Below are 19,416 nucleotides of genomic sequence, written 5' to 3' on the forward strand. Positions count from 1 at the left end.
CTGATCCTGCCAGTCTCTCTTTGCTGGCAAACATTCAGAAAGGCCAAAGATCTGCTCATATCTCCACAGACTTTCTGGCAGGACCAGCGCCCTGGTGCTTTACAAGGCTGGAGAGATTTTTCTACATAGACCAGGATGCCTTAGTGGGGTGAGCTTTCGGATGTACAAAATACATCACGACAGTATCAAACCCATGCAGCACTAAGGTCTGAGAATCCAGTTCCATGAATGTTCATGCATCTTTGTGACAGTACTTAAACTACAGGAGATCTGTGCTCATAGGTTTTGGCTACTGAGATGCAAGATCCTTGCTGTGGGACCGAGCAAGGCAGCTTTCCAGCATCCAAGTGCTCACCCCATCATTCCAGCTCACTTCCAGCCAAGCCAGAGAGCAGCAGGACTTCTGGAGAGCTGCCCTCATCAGTCGCCTTTGAACTTCCCATGGAGGTCTCTGCTGCCACCACTGCCCACCAGCTCTCTCACTTCTTGCAGGTCTTAGGTGAACGAAAATCACATTATGCAGATCAGGAGGCCTGGCCTACCTTTAATACTGCTTTCTAATGCATTGCCCTGTTCACTTCCAGGAAAGGTTTGGCAATCTGTGAAGCATTTTCTTTGGAAAACGTCTCCCACTGTGTCATTAGGTGAAAATGGCCTCCAGAACAGCTAAAAAACCCCAAGCATTTGCCCACATATCCTGTTTGCAGGAGGAAAGTGCCTCACTGCTGCTTTTTTTCTGCCCACTCCCCCAAATATGTATGATGAAAACATACAAAACTGTTAGAATCATACAGGCAGATTTGGCAACCTTTTGAGATTCAGTTGGACTGTGACATCCAGTTTAATTTTGGAGCTTGCTGGCTTCCTGAATATGCACTCTGTAATCAGAAGAAGTTTCAGCAGCTCGGGAAGAAAGCACGACCGCTGTGGTTAGCTTGTGCTGACACCAGGCAGGTGCTCCTCACTGTAATCCAATGCATCTAACACTGAAATCAATCAACCACAACAATTTATATTGCGAAAGTTCCGGCCTCCTATTTTGATGGTTTGGGTGTTTTGTTTTTTTTTTTCCTGGTTTCTTCCCTCTCCCCCCCCCCACCCCTTGCCTCTTTAGCACATTTGCTCACGATTGCCTCGACCAAACAGCGCGTCCTGCCAGGGACAGGCTGAGCTCTGAGTCAGAGCAGCGAGTGCCACCTACTGAAACCTGGATTTTCCATGACCGGTTCCTGCCCCCGCCCCTCATCCCCCACCGGCTTCCTCCAGGGCCTTCCAAAAGACACAAAAGAGCAGGAAAGAGGATTTAAGTTATTTATACGGACATCAGACCTATTTTAACAGGCAAAACCTCGGGAAGGGGGGGAAAGAAGGGGAGCCGTTTTCCAGCTTTTTAGGCTGCTTTAAGCCGAAAGGTACACAAAGAGAGAAAAAAGCCCCGGCTCAAAAAACCATTTCCTTTCAAATGGCATGATATGCCTTTAAGGGGAAGGTAGCAGGCAACGATCCATCTTCACCACATACAGACTTGCCTTGTTCTTCCATTTCTGGCTGAGTGATAAAACGTTAAATGTCATTTCCTGTATCAGTGGTTAACCACTAGACGCTGGATCAGAGATTTACCAGAAGTGCAATATTCAAAAGTGGACCTGCTGCTTTCAATAACCCTTTCTTGCACCCTGTGGGAACCATTTAACCTTTGAGAGAGAAAGAGAGGAAGAGAGGAAAAACAAACAAACAAACAAACAAACAAACCACACAAAACTACAAAAATGCCACAGAACCAAACCAAACAAACCAAACCATACCCTGGATCTGAGCAGGGGGCTAAGTCTTGAGCTTTGTACCAATGGCTCGCATCTCATGCAGGCAGTCATGGGGGTAAACCCTTTACTAACACCAGCCTGGAACAACCCCAGACTTGTGAGAAAAAGAAGCAACTACGTGGGTTGTTTCTGAGCCCTCAGCTCTGTCGTCAGCAACTGGAGATCAGGCACCAGGGGACACAGCTGTTTGGTTTGCACTGATTTCCTTCTACTAAAAGGCAGCATGTTTAGCAAACAGACTGACACTGAAATCCAAAACACATACTCCCTACCAGCCCTTTCTTTCCATTTATGCTACACTGCAGAGGAAAGCAGTTTATCTGCCCAGGCTGTATTCATTTTATTGCCATCAGCCAGTCAGTTATGGGGCTGCAGGGTTTAAAAATCATTTTGGGAAGAGCAGCTGTGGGAGTTAGGAGCAGATAAGGAAATTTCAGTTGAGGCTACATTTCCAAAGGCTGAATTTTGAACACGTGGCTGTACAACTGCCTGTGTAAATAGGGAGTTATTTTCCTAATTACATAATATTTGTAAAGCACTCAAAACATACAATGGCTAAGCACACATCAAACAATACTAGTTAAGAGAAAGCTGTGGCTGAACAGTGGTGACAAGCATCCAGAAGTAACAGAAGCAGGTCCTTTGGACATACACCTGATGCCTAAACTGCCTGTGCATTGCTGTTGCTTGCAGCAAAGCCCCTCACTTTACCCTCTGTCCCTGGGATCATCACAGGGCTCCTGCTCTCAAACTGCTCAAGCAGCCCAGTTCAGCTGGAGACCGCCCCTGTGCAGGGTGGGGAGCAGCTCTGCTTTGGCTGCCTGCACGTGCCTTGTGCGACAGAGCTCTTGCCCCTGAAGGCAGCCCGCAGGCAGCATTGCAAGTCAAATAACAAACAGTAACAGCCTCGGAGGTGAGGTACCTCACTCCTTTCTTCTTCAGCCAACAGGAAACCCCCACAACTCTTCTGTCATTACCAGTTACTCATTTGCACTGCAGCAGCATCCAGCTGACTCAGTCGTGAACCCGACCCCAGACAGGCTAGGCGCTGTGCAAAACACTCTGCGGCCACGTAATCTGTCCCTCACAGAGCTGATGCTTCCAGACATGAAAGCGAAACACTCCCAGCACCCTCTGTCAGGCACACCTTGCCCACTGATGCTTGTGCCCCACACAGAGTCTAGTTGCCAAAGCACACACACAAGAAGACAACAGAAACTGTACGGTGCAGGTCCTGGGCTTCCCAGGTAAATAAGGGTAGAGGACGGTATTTGCACAGAGCAGCTCCTGCTGCTCCCCAGTAGTATCCACCAGCTGCTGAGCCCTGATAAACAAAGCAGTGCTGAGTCCAGAGGTGAGGCCTTCTGTGCTGCTGAGGGAAAAACTGGGACGGTGGAAGATCCAAGATTTCCCCAAAAGGCAACCTTTTTTTTTGTTTTTCCTTCATTCCAAAAGTCACAGGAAATCTCCAGATTACTCATCCTTTCCCAGGAACCCTGGCTGGAAAAAAATCAAGGGGCCTCACTATTTTCCTACAAACACACACACACACAAAGGAACCCTGCAAAGACCTTAACACCAGCTGTGCTTGCCCTTGCCAGAACTTCCTGAATCCACCCCCGTTTACCCTCGCTTGCCAAGCAATGCAAATATTTGAGAGGCCACCTTGTTTCCGCAGCGTCTGATGTAAAAATCCGCATCAAATCCAAGCGCTAAAGGCTGTGACTCACAGCTACTCAGCAGCCAGAAGTCCTGTCAGGCAGGCCAAGCTTTTATATAGCAGGAGGTCACTGGAACACACTCTGGCTCACCTCTCTCATCGATCAAAAGAGTGCAACCACTTAAAAACATCTCCTCCTTGCCTTCCCTTTTTAAAGTCAAACGCTAAGAAGCTGCTTCCTAGCAGGCAGAGAACAGGATGGCACAGATATGGTATCTTGGGGAAAGAAAAGGAAGATTTCTCTCAGCAGCTGGTGAAACTTAGAGCACAAATGAGTTCTGCCACATAACCCAGGGACTGTAGTCAAGAGAAACTTGAGTCAGAAGCCCTGATTTCAGTTCCTGCCTCTGCTACTGCCCTGCTGTTTGATCTTGGGTTAGTCACTTTAACCACCCCTGTAAATAAAGTCCTCCTTCGATGACTACTGCTTAGGAACAGCCTGGACACCCTGGGAAGAGCTGAGTGACACCTACAGCCGAGTCCCAGAACAGGGAGAAAGTAACAGCCTGTTGCTGCAAGGTCCAAAGGGAATATGGGTGATGAGGAAGGAGTGAGGTGGAAACCAGAGTTTTGATAGCTCTTGAGATGTGTCCCCATTTTGTTAATTCTTTTTTAACCTCTCCCCCCACCACACACACTGGGAACACTGAGCTTCTGGGCTCCCAATATGCTGCACAAGCAAGATATGCCTCATCACAGTGTCTTCTAGGAGGTGACTTGCTTTTCATCTTGTAAGGGTCAAACTTTTGACCATGTTAGCAATCCCACACGCTCAGGAACCATGAATCAGGGCCTCAGAAGCTGTGAGTCTGACTTTGACTTCCCAGATTTTCCAAACTATGCCCCTAAATAAATATTTTTTTCAAATGATTATTTATTTATTTATTTATAATATGAGAACCTAGATTATTTTTCATATTTAATTGACTCCAGAAGTTGGAATTAATGATCTGTTTGTCAGGGCACAGAATACTCAGGACAGTATGGCCCCCATTCAGTCTTCATATCTGAAAAGCTTTTTCTGCTGCACTAAGAAAATAATTCCTAACTAAAGACTAAGAAGAGAAATCATCTATTGACTTTTTTTTTTATTTCTTCTAGGTCTCATTTAGAACTCAGGATTGTGCTGGGTTAAAATTGATTCCTGGCAGACTGAGGACACACAAATTCATTGAACCATGTTGAATCAAATGTCTCAATTTTAGCAACATCTTAAAATGCATTTAGCCTTGGCCAGCAAGTGGCAAATTGATCCCTGCACACCTACATTTTCATACATAACCTTTCAAGGTGGTTTCTCCACCCTTCAAAAGCACACCTTGCTTACTTGCACACTGCTCCAGGCTTAAGCTTTAAGCTCGACTTCCCTCTCTGCACATCAAAACAAACTTCATAGATATATCTCACTGTGCAAATGTGCTGAAATTGGTTCAAGGTCTTGCAGCAGCTTAGATGACTTCTGATCCAGCCACTTTTCTCCACACTTTCCTATCCATCTTTCCAAGTCTCCCCTCACAGCTGAAAGAAGGAGTTGTGTTGCCATGCAAAGGCATATGGAAGCTGAGGCCAAGGAACCTATAAGAAACACAAGGTGAGGCTGCCACACCCCTGTGGCTATCCGTTCGAGTTGGCTTTAAGTGGTGAATAAAGGAAAGAAATCCCTCTCTGTACTGAGGCTGCTTCCACAAGTATAGTCATAACAAGCCCCTGAGGAAGAGCAGGGAAAATCTGGCAACCTCATGTTTATTCATGAAGATTCACCCTTGTGTGGATGTTCTGCAAGGCTCCAAGCTGAGCTGCTGTGCTTTTCTATCCAGCAAAAAGGAGAAGCAGTAAGCAGCCAGGTGCAATGCTCCTCCCTTATGTACTGCTATAGTTAGGTATGCTGCTACAGCGTGGAAGCTTTAGGACTGCACTGTCTGGATAGTCAACACTTCAACACGTGTTGAACATCTCCAGGGCAAAACATGGTTTTAAAAGACCCATCTCCACAGGCCTGTGGGAAGTCTGAAGTGTAGCCATGGTCATCCCTGGAACAGAAGTTAGTTTCTCGATCAACGGTAACTAGCTTTTAGCATTAAAAGTTTACAGGTTTCACTGTCTTGAAGGTATTAAACTACAAGACTGAAATAAGTGATATCTCCCTGAATGAGGTTCTGCTGAGTTATGCTTGAGAAGCACATCAGGAATTTTTTGACCTTGCTGAAGGAAGGTAATGAGGGAAAGCACAGAGCTAGGTATTTCTTCAGAAAAATGTCTCACAGAAAAGACTCAGAATTAAGAGCTTAGACTTACAGAGAGTCTGAGCATTTTAATTTCCCATGATACTCTCAACATGATTGGCAGTTTATTCTTTTCAATCCAGCTTTTCCTTCACTGCTGCAGACCATGCCTCGCGGCAAGTCCATTCTTACCATGGAGCATGTATCTATTCAACCAGTAGTTTGTAGAGCAGTGTAGGCTGTGACCTAAGCAGGGAAAAATGTGCTGAAATGTAAACTAAGATACTTGGTAGGGATGTAGCACAAAAGAGTTACAGTGGTTATTAGAGCTTTGCAGATGCAGATACAACAGAAAAGCAACTCCTTCCATGGTGCTGCAGATCCTTAGGGCTTACACATTATGAATTGGCTCCATAAACTAAGAGACAGAAATAATTCCCATAATATTTCCTTTTTATATTGCCTTCTACAGCTTACACTTTCAAAATTTTCTTAGGCACAAGGGTTAGGAGTTTCCATGAAAAATATTGTGGAAGTTTAATCAGGTGATTTCAGGAACAAGAGTTTCATGAGGAAAACCCCTACAGATTCTCCAGAACGTAGTTCATACAGGATAACCACCAACACTTTAAAAGTAGTGCTGCTTGCAAGCAAATCCTGCAATAACCTAGACACAGAATACCATCAACCTGACACCACCACCGCCATTAAACCATGTCCACAAGTGCCATGTCTACACATTTTTTTTAACACCCCCAGGGATGGCAACTCCACCACCTCCCTGGGCAGCCTGTTCCAACCCCTCACCATTCTCTCAGTAAAGAATTTTTTCATAATATCCAATCTAAACCTCCTCTGGTGCAACTTAAGGCTGTTTCCTCTTCTTCTGTCACTTGATACCAGGGAGAAGAGATCCAACACCCACTTTACTACACAACCTGCTCTTAAATAGCTGTAGAGTTTCCCCTCAGTCTCCTCCTGATCCCTCAGACACTCCTCAGAAGACTTATTCTTCAGGCCCTTCACCAGCTTTGTTGTCCATCTCTGGACATGCTCCAGCACCTCAATGTCCTTTTTGTAGTGAGTGGCCCAGAACTGAACACAACACTCAAGGTGCAGCCTCACCAGTGCTGAGTACAGGGGCACCATCATTTCCCTAATCTTGATGGCCACAGTATTCTTCATATCGGTCAGGATGCTGGTAGCCTTCGTGGCCACCCAAACACACTCCTGGCTCATATTCAGCCAGCTGTTGACTAGCATCCCCAGATCCTTTTCTGCTGGACAACTTTCCAGCCACCTTGCTCCAAGCTTGGAGCACTGTGTTGTGACCCAAGTGCAGGACCCAGCCTGTCCAGGTCAGCCTTTCTCCCCATCAGCTGGTCAACACTCCTGCCCAGTTCATTGTCACTGCCACCCAGTTTGGTGTCATCTGCAAACTTATTGAGGGTGCACTCAATCTCCTTGTCCAGATCATTGATAAATATATTAAACAGGACTGGTCCCAAAACTGAGTCCTGGGGAACACCACTAGTGACCAGTTGCCAACTGGATGCCAGCAGTGCATGCCAGGAGATGGGCAGGACAGACTAAAGGAGGTAAACAGGGAAAACCTGGCAGGGTTTGGGAAAAGGAGGTGCAGTGGGCAAATGGTATGGTTCCAGCGGCAGGGGCTAAGAGGGTGACCTGTGGTCATGAACTGCCCTGAGGCTGTCATAGCTGGCTCCTGTGGCTTTGAAACAGATGGGATCAGCCCACAGTGAACCAAAACTCCAACCAAAGGAGCATGTGGTGCCTCCACTCAAATCCATTTGTGAGTGAATGGCAGTCATTAGGAGAGTTAAGTGAGGAGGTGTGTTTGGAGGCAGGTGAAAAGATATGAGAAGAACATGGAGAACATATGTTAAGAAAATATGTGAAGAGAACCATTAGGAGAACATGGAGGCCTACAATGTTGGCATGGCTGAAGACACTCATCATGAAGGCAACCCACACTGTGGCCGGGACACCTCTGAGGGACTGCAGCCTGTGAAGGTCTCACACCTTGGCAGCAACACTGAAAAGCTGAGAAGAACTCTCAGTAGGAAGCAAAGAGCAGCAGCTAAAAAACATCAACCACACAACTCCAACATCCTATGCCAACCATCACCTCACCAAAAGTTTTGGGAGGGACCGCACATAATCAGAGGTTGAAAACAAGGGCAGTTGAGCCTCAGAATCAGGGAGGAAAGGTGTTTGACAGAAGATGAGCCTGGGGAAGGGGGAGGAAAGATGAACGCTGTCATCCTGCTGGTGAATGACAGTAAGAGGGGACTTCTTTTTTCCCATTCCTTAAAAAAAACCCAAATAACACAATGGTTTATTCACCTCATAGCTTATTACAAGAGCCAAAAAAATGCTTCATCCTGCTTCCTGCCTCAAGCTGGTGTAAAACACAGTCATCTGGTATGCCTTTCTAGGCCTAGTCCTCTAAATTTGGTGAGGCCAAGGAGCTATTTCCTTATAAGGTTCATTTTGCAACTACCCACTTCTTGCGATGCTTCCCTGCCTTCCAACTGTTTTATTTTCCCCAAACTTTCCTCACTTATTTCCAGTAAATAGGGTAGCTTTGTTTCTTTAAATTTGTCACTCATTCCCTCATAGACCTGAAATTATAAACAGCTGTCTACAAAAACAATGGCTTCTAGAGTAACCAACACTAAAGATGCCGGGAGAGGGTTGTGACTTCAGCCTGCAGACAGGGAGAGAGACGAGCGTGCCAGAAACAAAGGTCCTCTTTCAGTGCATATTATCCCAGCATGAACAATAGAGGGACATATGGGATGTACAGACAATTCCTCACAAAGATGACACCTCCCAGTTTATTCAGAAATCTCCAGAAAACCAAAAGAAAAGAAAAAAAAATCAGCAAAGCAGGTCCCCCACTGCACCCCTAGGTACTTGGCCACGTGACAAAAGCAAAGCTGTGCACAACTACCTATGCAGATGCCCACAGAGCCTGCCAAGGGGCAGATGCCTTGGGCAGTGACTTAGCTTCTAGGGTTTGGCCTCTTGGGATATAAGACTGCCATCCAAAAATGCCAGGATGAGGGGAGAGAGTCACTGGCATCAAGCACTAGTCAGAGTAGCACCTGGCCACTATCAGCTGTTTGGGTAAGAAAAGTTACTGCATTAACCCATCTGGTGCTCAAGATTCAAGAGTTTCCAGACTTACACCAAAGCAAGGGGGAAAAAAACCATAAAGGCTATTTTTGTTAGCAAAAAATTAGCTCTAAATAAAGGCAAAGCTATTTCCCTGCAAAATTTCAGGAACGTCCTGTGGAGAAACACAACTGCTAAATGAGAAACACGATTGACTGTTTGTGTGAATGCTTTCCATGTTTAACTTCTGCCTCTTTAAATGAGAGCATTCATTTGGACTTGGATTTTTCTCTGCCAGTGCACTGATGACTCTGGCCAAGTGATATGTTTCCCATCTGCCAATATCCATGTGTCCTCCCCATTCCTACTCAAAAAAACAGTGCCCACTCTGGTACTCCCTGTCTGCCCAAGGGCAGCTCTTGCCTATGTCAGGTAGTCACAATTTCTATATCATAAACGTGAAAACAGAGGACTCCAACTTACAAATTACTGCAACAAAAAACAGCATCACAGAATTATTGAGGCTGGACAAGACCTCTGAGATTGTCAAGTCCAGCCTATGACCTAACACCACCACATCAGCTAAACTATGCCACCAAGTGCCACATCTAATCTTTTCTTCAAGACCTCCAGCAATGGCGACTCCACCACCTCCCTGTGAGGAAGCGCTTCCTAATATCTAATCTAAACCTCTCCTGGCACAGCTTCATACCATGCCCTCTTGTCCTGTCACAAGTTTCCTGGGAGAAGAGCCTGACCCACACCTGACTACAACTTCCTTTCAGGTAGTTGTAGAGAGTGATGAGGTCCCCTCTAAGTCTCCTCTTCTCCAGGCTGAACACCCCCAGCTCCCTCAGCCTTTCCTCATACGACTTTCCCTCCAGCCCCCTCCCCAGTCTGGTTGCTCTCCTCTGGACCTGCGCCAGCACCTCAGTATCCTTCCTGAAGTGAGGGGCCCAGAGCTGCTCAAGGTGAGGCCTCACCAGTGCTGAGTACAGGGCAGAATTCCATCCCAAATCCTGCTGGCCACACTATTCCTGATCCAGGCCAGGATGCCATTGGCCTTCCTTGCCCCCTGGGCACACTGCTGGTTCGTGTTCAGCTGCTGTCACACAGCACTCCCAGCTCCGTCTCAGCCAGGCTGCTCTCCAGCAGGACTCTGCACTTGGCCTTGTTGAATCTCATACCACCGGCCTCAGCCCATTGACCCAGCCATTACCTGGATTAAAGAGTGAGATCTGGTTTATGCTTTTACTCTTTAAAAACTCTGTATTTCCACTCACAAGTTAAGGCACAGAATCTTCTGCAAAAGCTATTCCCTACATGTACACAGCTGGCTAGTAGATAGATCTCTAGCAAATCATTTCTCTCAAAACGTTCTGCATGGAGGAAGGACAGGCAGACAGATGAATGTGCAGGTCCCTAACCCCTTTCTTTCACACATTCATGTAATAATTTTAGAGAATCTTGGAAAGTATATGTTTCTAATGCAAACAGAAGCCAACTAAATACTGAGTTGTGATCTTGCAAGACTTTGGATGCAGGTTTCATCAAAGTATCTCTCACAATGCAACTGCCTCACGATAGAGACTACTTCGGTGTTGGATAAATCGTTACACTGCCTGCAGAAGTGCTGCTTTCCTCATGTTTAGACAGGCCATACAGGGCATTGTAAAGAGAAGAAACATCTGTTTTCATCCTAGAATCTAGCAACAAAGAAAGAACAAAAGCAGCATCTTCACAGGAATCACCAGGACACATTTTCCCACTCTTTCTCTTTACGGTTCATCTGTATATTATCGCAGGAAGAGGAGAGAGGAAAGGGAAATGGAAAAGACTTCTCCATTTAATGGTGCACTAGAAAAACAATCCAGGAATAGAATGGCCATATTTTTATAAAACTGACATGTTTGGGAGTTTTGGGTTGGGGTAGTTGGGGTTTTTATTTCTGTCAGAAGAGTTGGGAGCATGGGGAAAAAACCAGTTTGTGAATGTGTGTTGCTGTCACCACAAACAGCTCCTCCATTTCTAGCTCACTGGGTTAAGTCCAGAAATGTCTAGGTGTGGAAGGCTATGTCTCAACAACTTTCATGTGAAGAGCCCTTGGGGTATCTTTTGACACACAAGTCTCCAGTGGCAGTTTTAGCTGATGTGGACGCTCTGTTCCCTCCATACCCACACTGTTCCCATGCCCAGGCCAAGTCCTCTCTTTTGCTTATTCAAGCATTTGGAGCAAGCAGTTGATTCCACTGAAAGCTAACATCATCCCCTCCTCCTTGTTTTTCTGGCTCTCAGCTGCGGGGTGGAGCATGAGGGTTGGGTATGAGGAAGGCAGCATTTGGCCCTCGAAAATTTGTGGTGTGAAACTTTAAACAGGTAAAAAGAGCGAAGTGCAAGGCCTGTACGAACAGCAAGCAGGGAATGGTGGTTATGACCAAATTGGGTGAGAGCAGGAATGGAGGGGCTGGAAAAGCCACACCTTAAAGGAGGTGACGCTTTCTTTGCAATGACACAAAACCCAACGGGAAGCACCTGTTCTCCCCTCTCCCTGCTCCGTCCCCACAGCAAACAGCATCAAAGTCTGTTTTCCTACAGCAGACTCACCACGCGGTTTCTCCCACCGCGGTCTGCCAGGTTTGACCCGAGGCGGTACAGCTGGGGAGGCAAAGGCCGCGTTTCTCAGCGGTCTCCACAGGGAGGGCAGCAAGGGCCTGAGGGCGCAGGCCGGGGCGGGCCCCGTGCGAGGGAGCACGAGGTGGGGGCAAACTCCCCTGAGGAACTCAAGAGCACCAAAAAGACTCTGGCATCGAATGTCACTTACAGGCACTTCAGCTCCTCCACGGCCCATCTCCCGTCCGCGGGCACCGCCGTGCCGGCACAGCTAACGCTGCCCTCACGCCCGCTGCCCTCACGCCCGCTGCCCTCACGCCCGCTGCCCTCACGCCCGCTGCCCTCACGCCCGCTGCCCTCACGCCCGCTGCCCTCACGCCCGCTGCCCTCACGCCCGCTGCCCTCACGCCCGCTGCCCTCACGCGCGCCGCGGCCGCCGGGCCATGGCCAGCCGGGCCTCGAGGGCGCCTAATTACGCCGCCATGGCGCCACCTGGCGCCGCGGGCGGGCCAGCTGCCGCTGGGGGAAGCAGAGGCCTCGCTGGGGGCCTGGCCAGAGTGTACGGAAGCTTGAAAACGCAACATTCCAAAAGAGAAATAAATCAGCACGTTAAGTAGTTAAGTTTACAAATCCTTGTGGGCCTGAGTCCCAGCTACCTGACACTCGGTGAGCCATGGAAGTGGCTGCTGCCATCTTTGTCAAACTGGCCTTGGACTTTTAGGGATTTTACCAGTCATGGCATTAAGAAACAGTGCTGTCAGATGAGGCTGCCAGGGGGGCACCCTCAACTTGACCGGGTAATGCCCCAAAGAAAGAGTCTGCTCCTCCAAACCCCAGAGGCCTTCCCATGCCCATAGGTGAGGGCACAGAGAGCCGAGGTGGCCAGCTGGGACATGGCTCCCTGCAAGGCAGCGCTGAGCTACTGCTCTGCCATGCCTCTGTGAGGAAAAAGGGTGTCACAGTTACCCGAAGAGAAGCCAAAGATCCTGAGGATTTAAATTTTAAAATGTGCAATTTTGAATGTAGCTCAATTGCAGGATAATTATTTGCAACTTTCAGCTTTTCCAAAGCACTTGTAGTCTTACCACCCATCCTGAAGGGTCGAGCCCTGTAGTAATTACTCCACCGTTGTCTTCTGTTTCAGATCCTCAGGAATCTCCACCTGGCTTTACCAGGTAAGCTGTGTGTGGAACAGCAAAATGCTGTCCATGTTATTTTTTCAGTCAAGAATTTCATTTTTTCTAGAATGTGATTTTTATACCATGGTACTTAATGCTCTGTACCCAGCTAGAGAGTTTCCTAAGCTGAGCTCTAGGCTAGAGGTGAGACTTCAGCAGAGGAGAGAGCAGATGGATTTCTGCCCGTGGTGGTGGCACCTAAATAAACACACTGGACTTGAGGGTGATGAGAGCACTTGCAGCTCCCCTGTAAATAAGATGGGGAGCTTCTACAGGTCTAAGAGTGAGGCAGCAGGGGAAATGCTGTCATTAGGAAGCCACTACTATCAGTCCTACTGGCACAGAAATGTCTGTTGATGGAGCATGAAAGCAGCAGCTGGGGCTGTGTTTGAATGCAAGGAACCAGGTGCTGTTCCTTATCCTGAAAAGAAGAAACGCAATAGGAGATCTCAGTCAGGCTGCATGCAGTGACTGGAGTCCAGATAAGAAGTAGCAGCAAGCTGTTCTTTTCTCTCTGCTGTGATACAAGCACAAAAATAAGTCTGCTGCTAGCTCCAGAGTGAAGATGTTGAACTTTAAAAACAAAAGGCTCAGGGACTGTGGAGAAGGGGGCCTGTGTCCTTAAAGCCAGGTATGGAGGAAGCTACAGCTCATTACTTTATTTTTATAGCCATTATTATTTGCTGGGTTGTTTAACAGCATGCAGATGTTTGAAGGGGCTATTTAGCCTTCAGCAAATAAAATCCTTTTTGCTTTGACAGTGGCTACAAGATTTCCAGGAAAGGACAAGTGTGTGGACAGCATGCCACACACTTCCTTGAATGTAAATGATTGCTATGAAAGCTGGTAGCAGCCTGATTTGGTTAACAGCATTGTTCTTACTGACAAATTGTAGATACCCTTGATCTAAGAAGTGAATTTTAAATATTTAACAGTGAATCTTTGAACTTTATTTATTTAATATCCCAAGCTAGACTGAACTGGATTGAGCATAAATTGCTTCAACCATAAATGCAGTGCTTATTTAAAACCTAGCTTTATTGTTATTATTAATCTAAAGAATCCATTATAAAGCTAATCTCAAGATTATTTTTTTATCTAAGGAATGCATTATAAAGCTAATCTCAACATTTTTTCTTTATCTAAAGAATCCATTATAAAGCTAACCTCAAGCAGCTTTCAGAAAATCTCTTCAACATTTTCAGCATCTCTATTCAGTGAGGAAAACTTGTTGCATGTCTCCTTTTTGTGTTTTTTGTTTTGGTTTTGGTTTGTTTTGTTTTGTGTTTGACCACCTCTAAGGAAAACAAAACCCCACCAAAACTGTTTAACCCCCTGAGAAAGTGACACCTGGAAAGCCTACAAGCTGTCACCTATTAAAAAAGTTGGAAATATAATGCTCTCCTTGCATGTAGACACACAAATTTCTGTTTAAAATAACTTGAAAGTCACTTTGAAATTCAAATAGTTCCTACCATATCTGTCAAGAGGTTTGAGGCTTCAGCAGAGAATTGGCTAACACCTGATATTCTACTAATTAAGTAAATTAGAAAGTCTTCCCCTAATAACTAATTAGGGACCTAATTTCTGTTTTCAGTTTGTTGGGCACTGCAGACTGAGTTACTTCTGAAAGTGAGACTCAGTGTCTTGAATACTTAGAAATGTAAACAGCCAGCATCCTTTCTCACAAAAAGCCCCTTGATCTCCAGGGTACCTCTTCTCCCTCTTCACCCTGAAGATAAAATGTAATTAATGTTGGACCAAAAAAAAAGCAGAAGCAGCAAGGCCCAGCACCTTTGGGCATAGAACAGGAACTGGAACAACTGAAAAACAGAGCTTCTGTGTTGTGGGAAATTCTTCCATTTCAATATCTTGCTTTCCCCCAGCTTGGGATGAAGAGTGAAGATATTTTCTTCATTGAATGAAGTATTTTGGGTCAAGGCAAAGCTAAGTGTTTTACTGAAGTGCAGTTCTGCATTGCTATGCACTACCCCATACAGTCCCCATGGATCTCCCAAACAGCTCAGCCAGAGGCTGTTCCCTGGGAAACCAAACATGGGGTACAGAATTGGACCTAAGCTACAGCCCCTGCGAAGCAAAGCAACACCAAGCAAGGCAGTTATGCATCAATGTAATTGAAAACATGTCTGAGCATACCTTAGTCCAAAGAGATAAACCAATTAGAAATATCTTTATCTCATAAATTTCTTGAGGGCAGGTGCCAAGAAGATGAGGCCAGTCTCTTTTCAGTGGTGCCCTTTTCAACAGGATGAGGGGCAATGGGCACAAACTGGAAGATGGGAGGTTCCATCTGAATGTGAGAGAAAATTTCTTTACTTCAGGGGTGCAAGATCCCTGGAACAGGCTGCCCAGAGAGGTTGTGGAGCCTCCTTCTCTGGAGACTTTTGAAACCCACCTGGACTTGTTCCTGTGAAAACCACTCCAGGCAAACCTGCTTTGGCAGATGGATTGGACTAGATGTTCCCCAGAGACCCCTTACAACCCCTACCATTCTGTAATTCTGTTTTTTGGCTGGGGGGGGAGGCATCTAATTTCAGTCCTGTGTCCCCCTTCCAGGATTTTCTCAGGTATTCCGCAAATCTGGAATAATTTCAGTGTGGAACCCCACTTAAATTTGTGGCCAAAAATGAAGGCTGTCACGGTAGCAGGGAGTTGGGGTATTTACAGCAATACAGGGGTGCTAAGTCTTATGATTTATGGACTAACAAATGCCAGGGAAGTAGGAAGATTCAAAAGCCAGTATCTCTGTCTCAGAGGAAAGGACCCTTATACACACAGATGGTTTGGTTTAACTTGAATGGAAAAAGCAGCTTTTATTATTAGTGTTAAAAAAAGAAAGGTAATAAACCCAAAGGACTGCACAGAATGGATATCCCAAGATTCAAACCCCATGCTTCTTCCTCAGGAAGTCAAGTATTTCATTCTACGTATTCCTTAGAGAATTCTTATCCTAATTTGAGACCAAATGATAGATTTTTTTTGATCTTTTAATTATTGAGGCTTATAGATATGCCAGCTGTGTTCTCCACCAAAGCTTTTCCCACCCACAGCACAGCAGTGTGGCTCATTTTGGGGGGCTTTTTATTCTGATACAATGTTTTTCTCTGACTGGAAGTGTTGCTAAAGTACCACTCTTCTGGGAAAATCCTGATCAAAAACCATATCCTATTTGACCTGTGAGGATAACCAACCCATGCAGACTGTAACTGTTATTGTGGCAGCCTCTGAGACCCTCCACTCATGGTTTCATTCGTATGGTTTCATTCAGCTTGCAGTTTCCAGGCCCATGCTTTCCATTCAAGCATTTTTTTGCCTCTAAAGCCATTAGCTGCAGTGAGTCCAGTATGTAAGAATGCTGCTGCACAGATTTTTCTACCTGAAACTCATTAAAGTTCTCCATTCTACACAGAGGAAAGGAAAAAACCCTATGCATACACACAAGGACATGCTCATACTGCTTCAAATGTCAGTCACAGAATCCTAAAATGGCTCTGGTTGTAAGGGACCTCAGAGCTCATCTCCTCCAACCTCCCCACCATGGGCAGGGACACCTCTCAACTACACTCAGCTGCTCAAGGCCTCATCCAACCTGGCCTTCAACACCCCCAGGGAGGAGGCAGCCACAACCTCCCTGGGCAGCCTATTCCAGAGTCTCACCACCCTCCTGGAGGAATTACAGACAGTGAGTTTCCCTCTGGCAGCTGAGCTGTGGTAAGCACACATCCATCTCAGCTGGACATCTAAGCAAATGTTTTTATCTACATGTGAGGAACAGACTGAGAAAATTACTGAAACTCCTTCAGTGCACATGAAATAATTAGCTGTTCAACAGAATCACAGAAGGTTTGGGTTGGAAGGAGCCTTTAAAGATCATCTTGTCCAAATCCTTTATCCAGGGACACCTTCCACTAGAAGAGATTATTCGAACCCTATCCAGCCTGACCTTGAACACTTTCAATGATGGGACACACAACTTCTGGCAGTTCCAGCACAGGCTGTTCCAGTGTCCCACCATCCTCATCATAAAAAATGTCTTCCTTATGTCTAGTCTAATCTACTTTCTTTCAATTTAAAACCATTGTTTCTTGTGCTGTCACCACAGGCCCTGGTGAAAAGGCTCTCTCCATCTTTCTCACAAGCCCCTTCTATATATTGAAAGGCCAGAGGGAGGGTAGAGGGGGAGCAGGGTAGAGGGGGACAAGCAACTCCTTTAACCTTCTGATCACATAATGTAAATACACAGAAGAATGCACCAAAGGGAATGGATAGTTGCAGATAACACAAGCATCTGAAACACCTCAGTGACATCAGGAAAATGCCCTCTTGTGGGTGGGAGCTTTGTGGCAGCACTGGTATGGTACAATATGTGCATCCTCAGATGTGTGTAGTGATGCTCTGGTTTGTCAGAACCACAAAACTGCTGAGGGAATAAATCCACCCATCTGGTGAAGGATATGTATGCCACTTGGTTTCCATGAAGGCCTACAGGGTTTGAAGTGGCCCTTCCCAAGCTGGATTTCACCCTTATGTGAGGCTGTGCACATATTTGGAATGAGCCATGAGTTCTGTTTACGAAGGCCTGCAGTGACAGGACAAGGGGCAACAACTTCAAACTAGAGAAGGGCAGATTGAGATTGGGTATCAGGAAGAAGTTCTTTACTACGAGGGTGGTGGAACACTGGAACAGATTGTGCAGGAAGGTGGTTGAGGCCCCTTCCCTAGAGATATTCAAGGTGAGGCTCAACAAGGCCCTGGGCAGCCTGATCTAGTTGCAGATGTCCCTGCTGATTGCAGGGAGGTTGGACTGGATGACCTTTGGAGGTCCCTTCTGGCCTGGACCATTCTATGATTCAACACAGGGCATAGCTGCTCCACCACAGGCTCCCAGGGTTGTCAAGGGTATGGTCAGTTGTATCACAACGTTGTCCTGAAGGAGGTACAGCAGTGGCTGGTTTGTACTAACTCACCCCCTTAAAAGAGTCTTTGGGTATATTAGATATTGGCTTTTATTCTCCACAGTTGATGCCAAAGGCATTATCCAATGATAATTCAAGTATGAAAATAGTTTCCACAGACAGCTGTATATGATTTTTGTCTTAGCCAAGCCTATCTCATATTTCACTACCAATCCAGAAATGTAAACACTTTGTGGTTTGCATTTTTTTCCCTATATAAAATAAAAGGATTGAGGAAAAACTTGCTTAGAGGGATTTTTGGCCCAGTGGCTCTGAAGCAAGCTCTGGTTACTATCTGATTGAAAAGGCTGAGAGAAAAGAGGGCAATGCTCTCTTCCCAGACTCTAGAGCATATCCTTGTCACTCTGGGCAGGTCACAGCTTGTAGCATCCCAAATCAAACTGGCTTAAGAACAAGGTAGTGGGAGACTGGAAAGAGTATCTTGTCTTCATACCACCTGAACTGTGCTAAGCTACCAGTCAGGAACTGGACTAGAAGTGACTGTAAATAACAAGAAAAATAAAAGGATATGGATTTTCCTCACCCAGTGTACCAAAGTAAATACAGCCCAGAGTTACTTTACTACTGACAGACTCAGGGCACAATTTGAATATCTGAAGAGTGCCTGTGAGCCTCCAGAGCAGCCTGCATCTTAGGGGAAAGGGAGCTGGGAGCTGAGGGTGACAGCGAGCAGCCCAAAGCAGCACCCTCATGGGCAAACAGCAGCCCCATGGTACCTGTGCAAGGCAAGCAGGGCAGGTTCTGTGATCCTAACCGAGCTCAAGCAGGAGTCTTGTGATTCCCAGAGACCTGTGGGATGAGGAAGCAAGTGTGAGGCAAAGCTAGCGGCTTGGGGGCTGGATTGGCAGGCATATGGCCAGGTACAGGTAGAGCTGCAAGACCAAGGATGGGGGGCTGGGCTGAGATGCAACCCCTCAGCAAGGTGGGGAGGGCTCCTGGCAAGGCCTTCCACTGCGGCTTTTTCCCTGGCATCAGATGTCAGAGCTGGCCTGGAGCACCAGCACTGAGCCCCCATGAAACAGCAGGGCAAAGCCTGAGGTTTAAAAGGGGAGGACAGCAGCACCTCTGTGACCAGAAGCTCTGCCCTGCCTTCCACCACTCAGTCCATGGCAATAGACAGTAATCAGAAACATAACTCTTGGCCAAAGCTGCCTGATTTGATAACTCCTAGCAGAAATTCTTCTGCTTCTAAACCAAGCAAGCAAGGGGAGCAGCACTGCTCAGACACAGACTGTCACTCTGAGCACGGTTTTGTGCAGGGTCCCACTGCACGTTTCATTTCTGGGTTTGCACAGCTATAGAGGCAGGAATGAACCCTGGTCATTCTCCTGTTCCTCAGCTTCTTCTAAAGCTCGGGCTCTGCTCTACACGCACAAGCATCAGCTCGGTCACCTCAGCCAGGAGAGCCAAGGACACTATTCTCCGGCGGTGCCCTCATCATCACAATCATTCCTCATCCCGGCCCGGTGCAAGCACAGGCTTTCAGCGGGAGTTTCAGGCACCAGTCCCAAGCCACGGTCCCAAGCCACCGCCACCACCGGGTGTCGCTGCCCGACGCATTTTCCCTGCCCGCTCGGGCAGCGCGCAGGGAGCTGCCCTCACCGCACCCCGCCGCAAACCCGCGGGTCTCAACAGCCCCTCCTCCACCTGCCGCAGGGCAGTGCTTCGGGTGCACTGCTGGCCCGGGCACCTTGCCTCATCTGTAACCACTTCCACACTGGAAAG

Source organism: Melanerpes formicivorus, unplaced genomic scaffold, assembly GCF_026170545.1.
Source record: "Melanerpes formicivorus ecotype bairdi unplaced genomic scaffold, bMelFor1.0.p_v2 SCAF_64, whole genome shotgun sequence".
Taxonomy (NCBI): domain Eukaryota; kingdom Metazoa; phylum Chordata; class Aves; order Piciformes; family Picidae; genus Melanerpes; species Melanerpes formicivorus.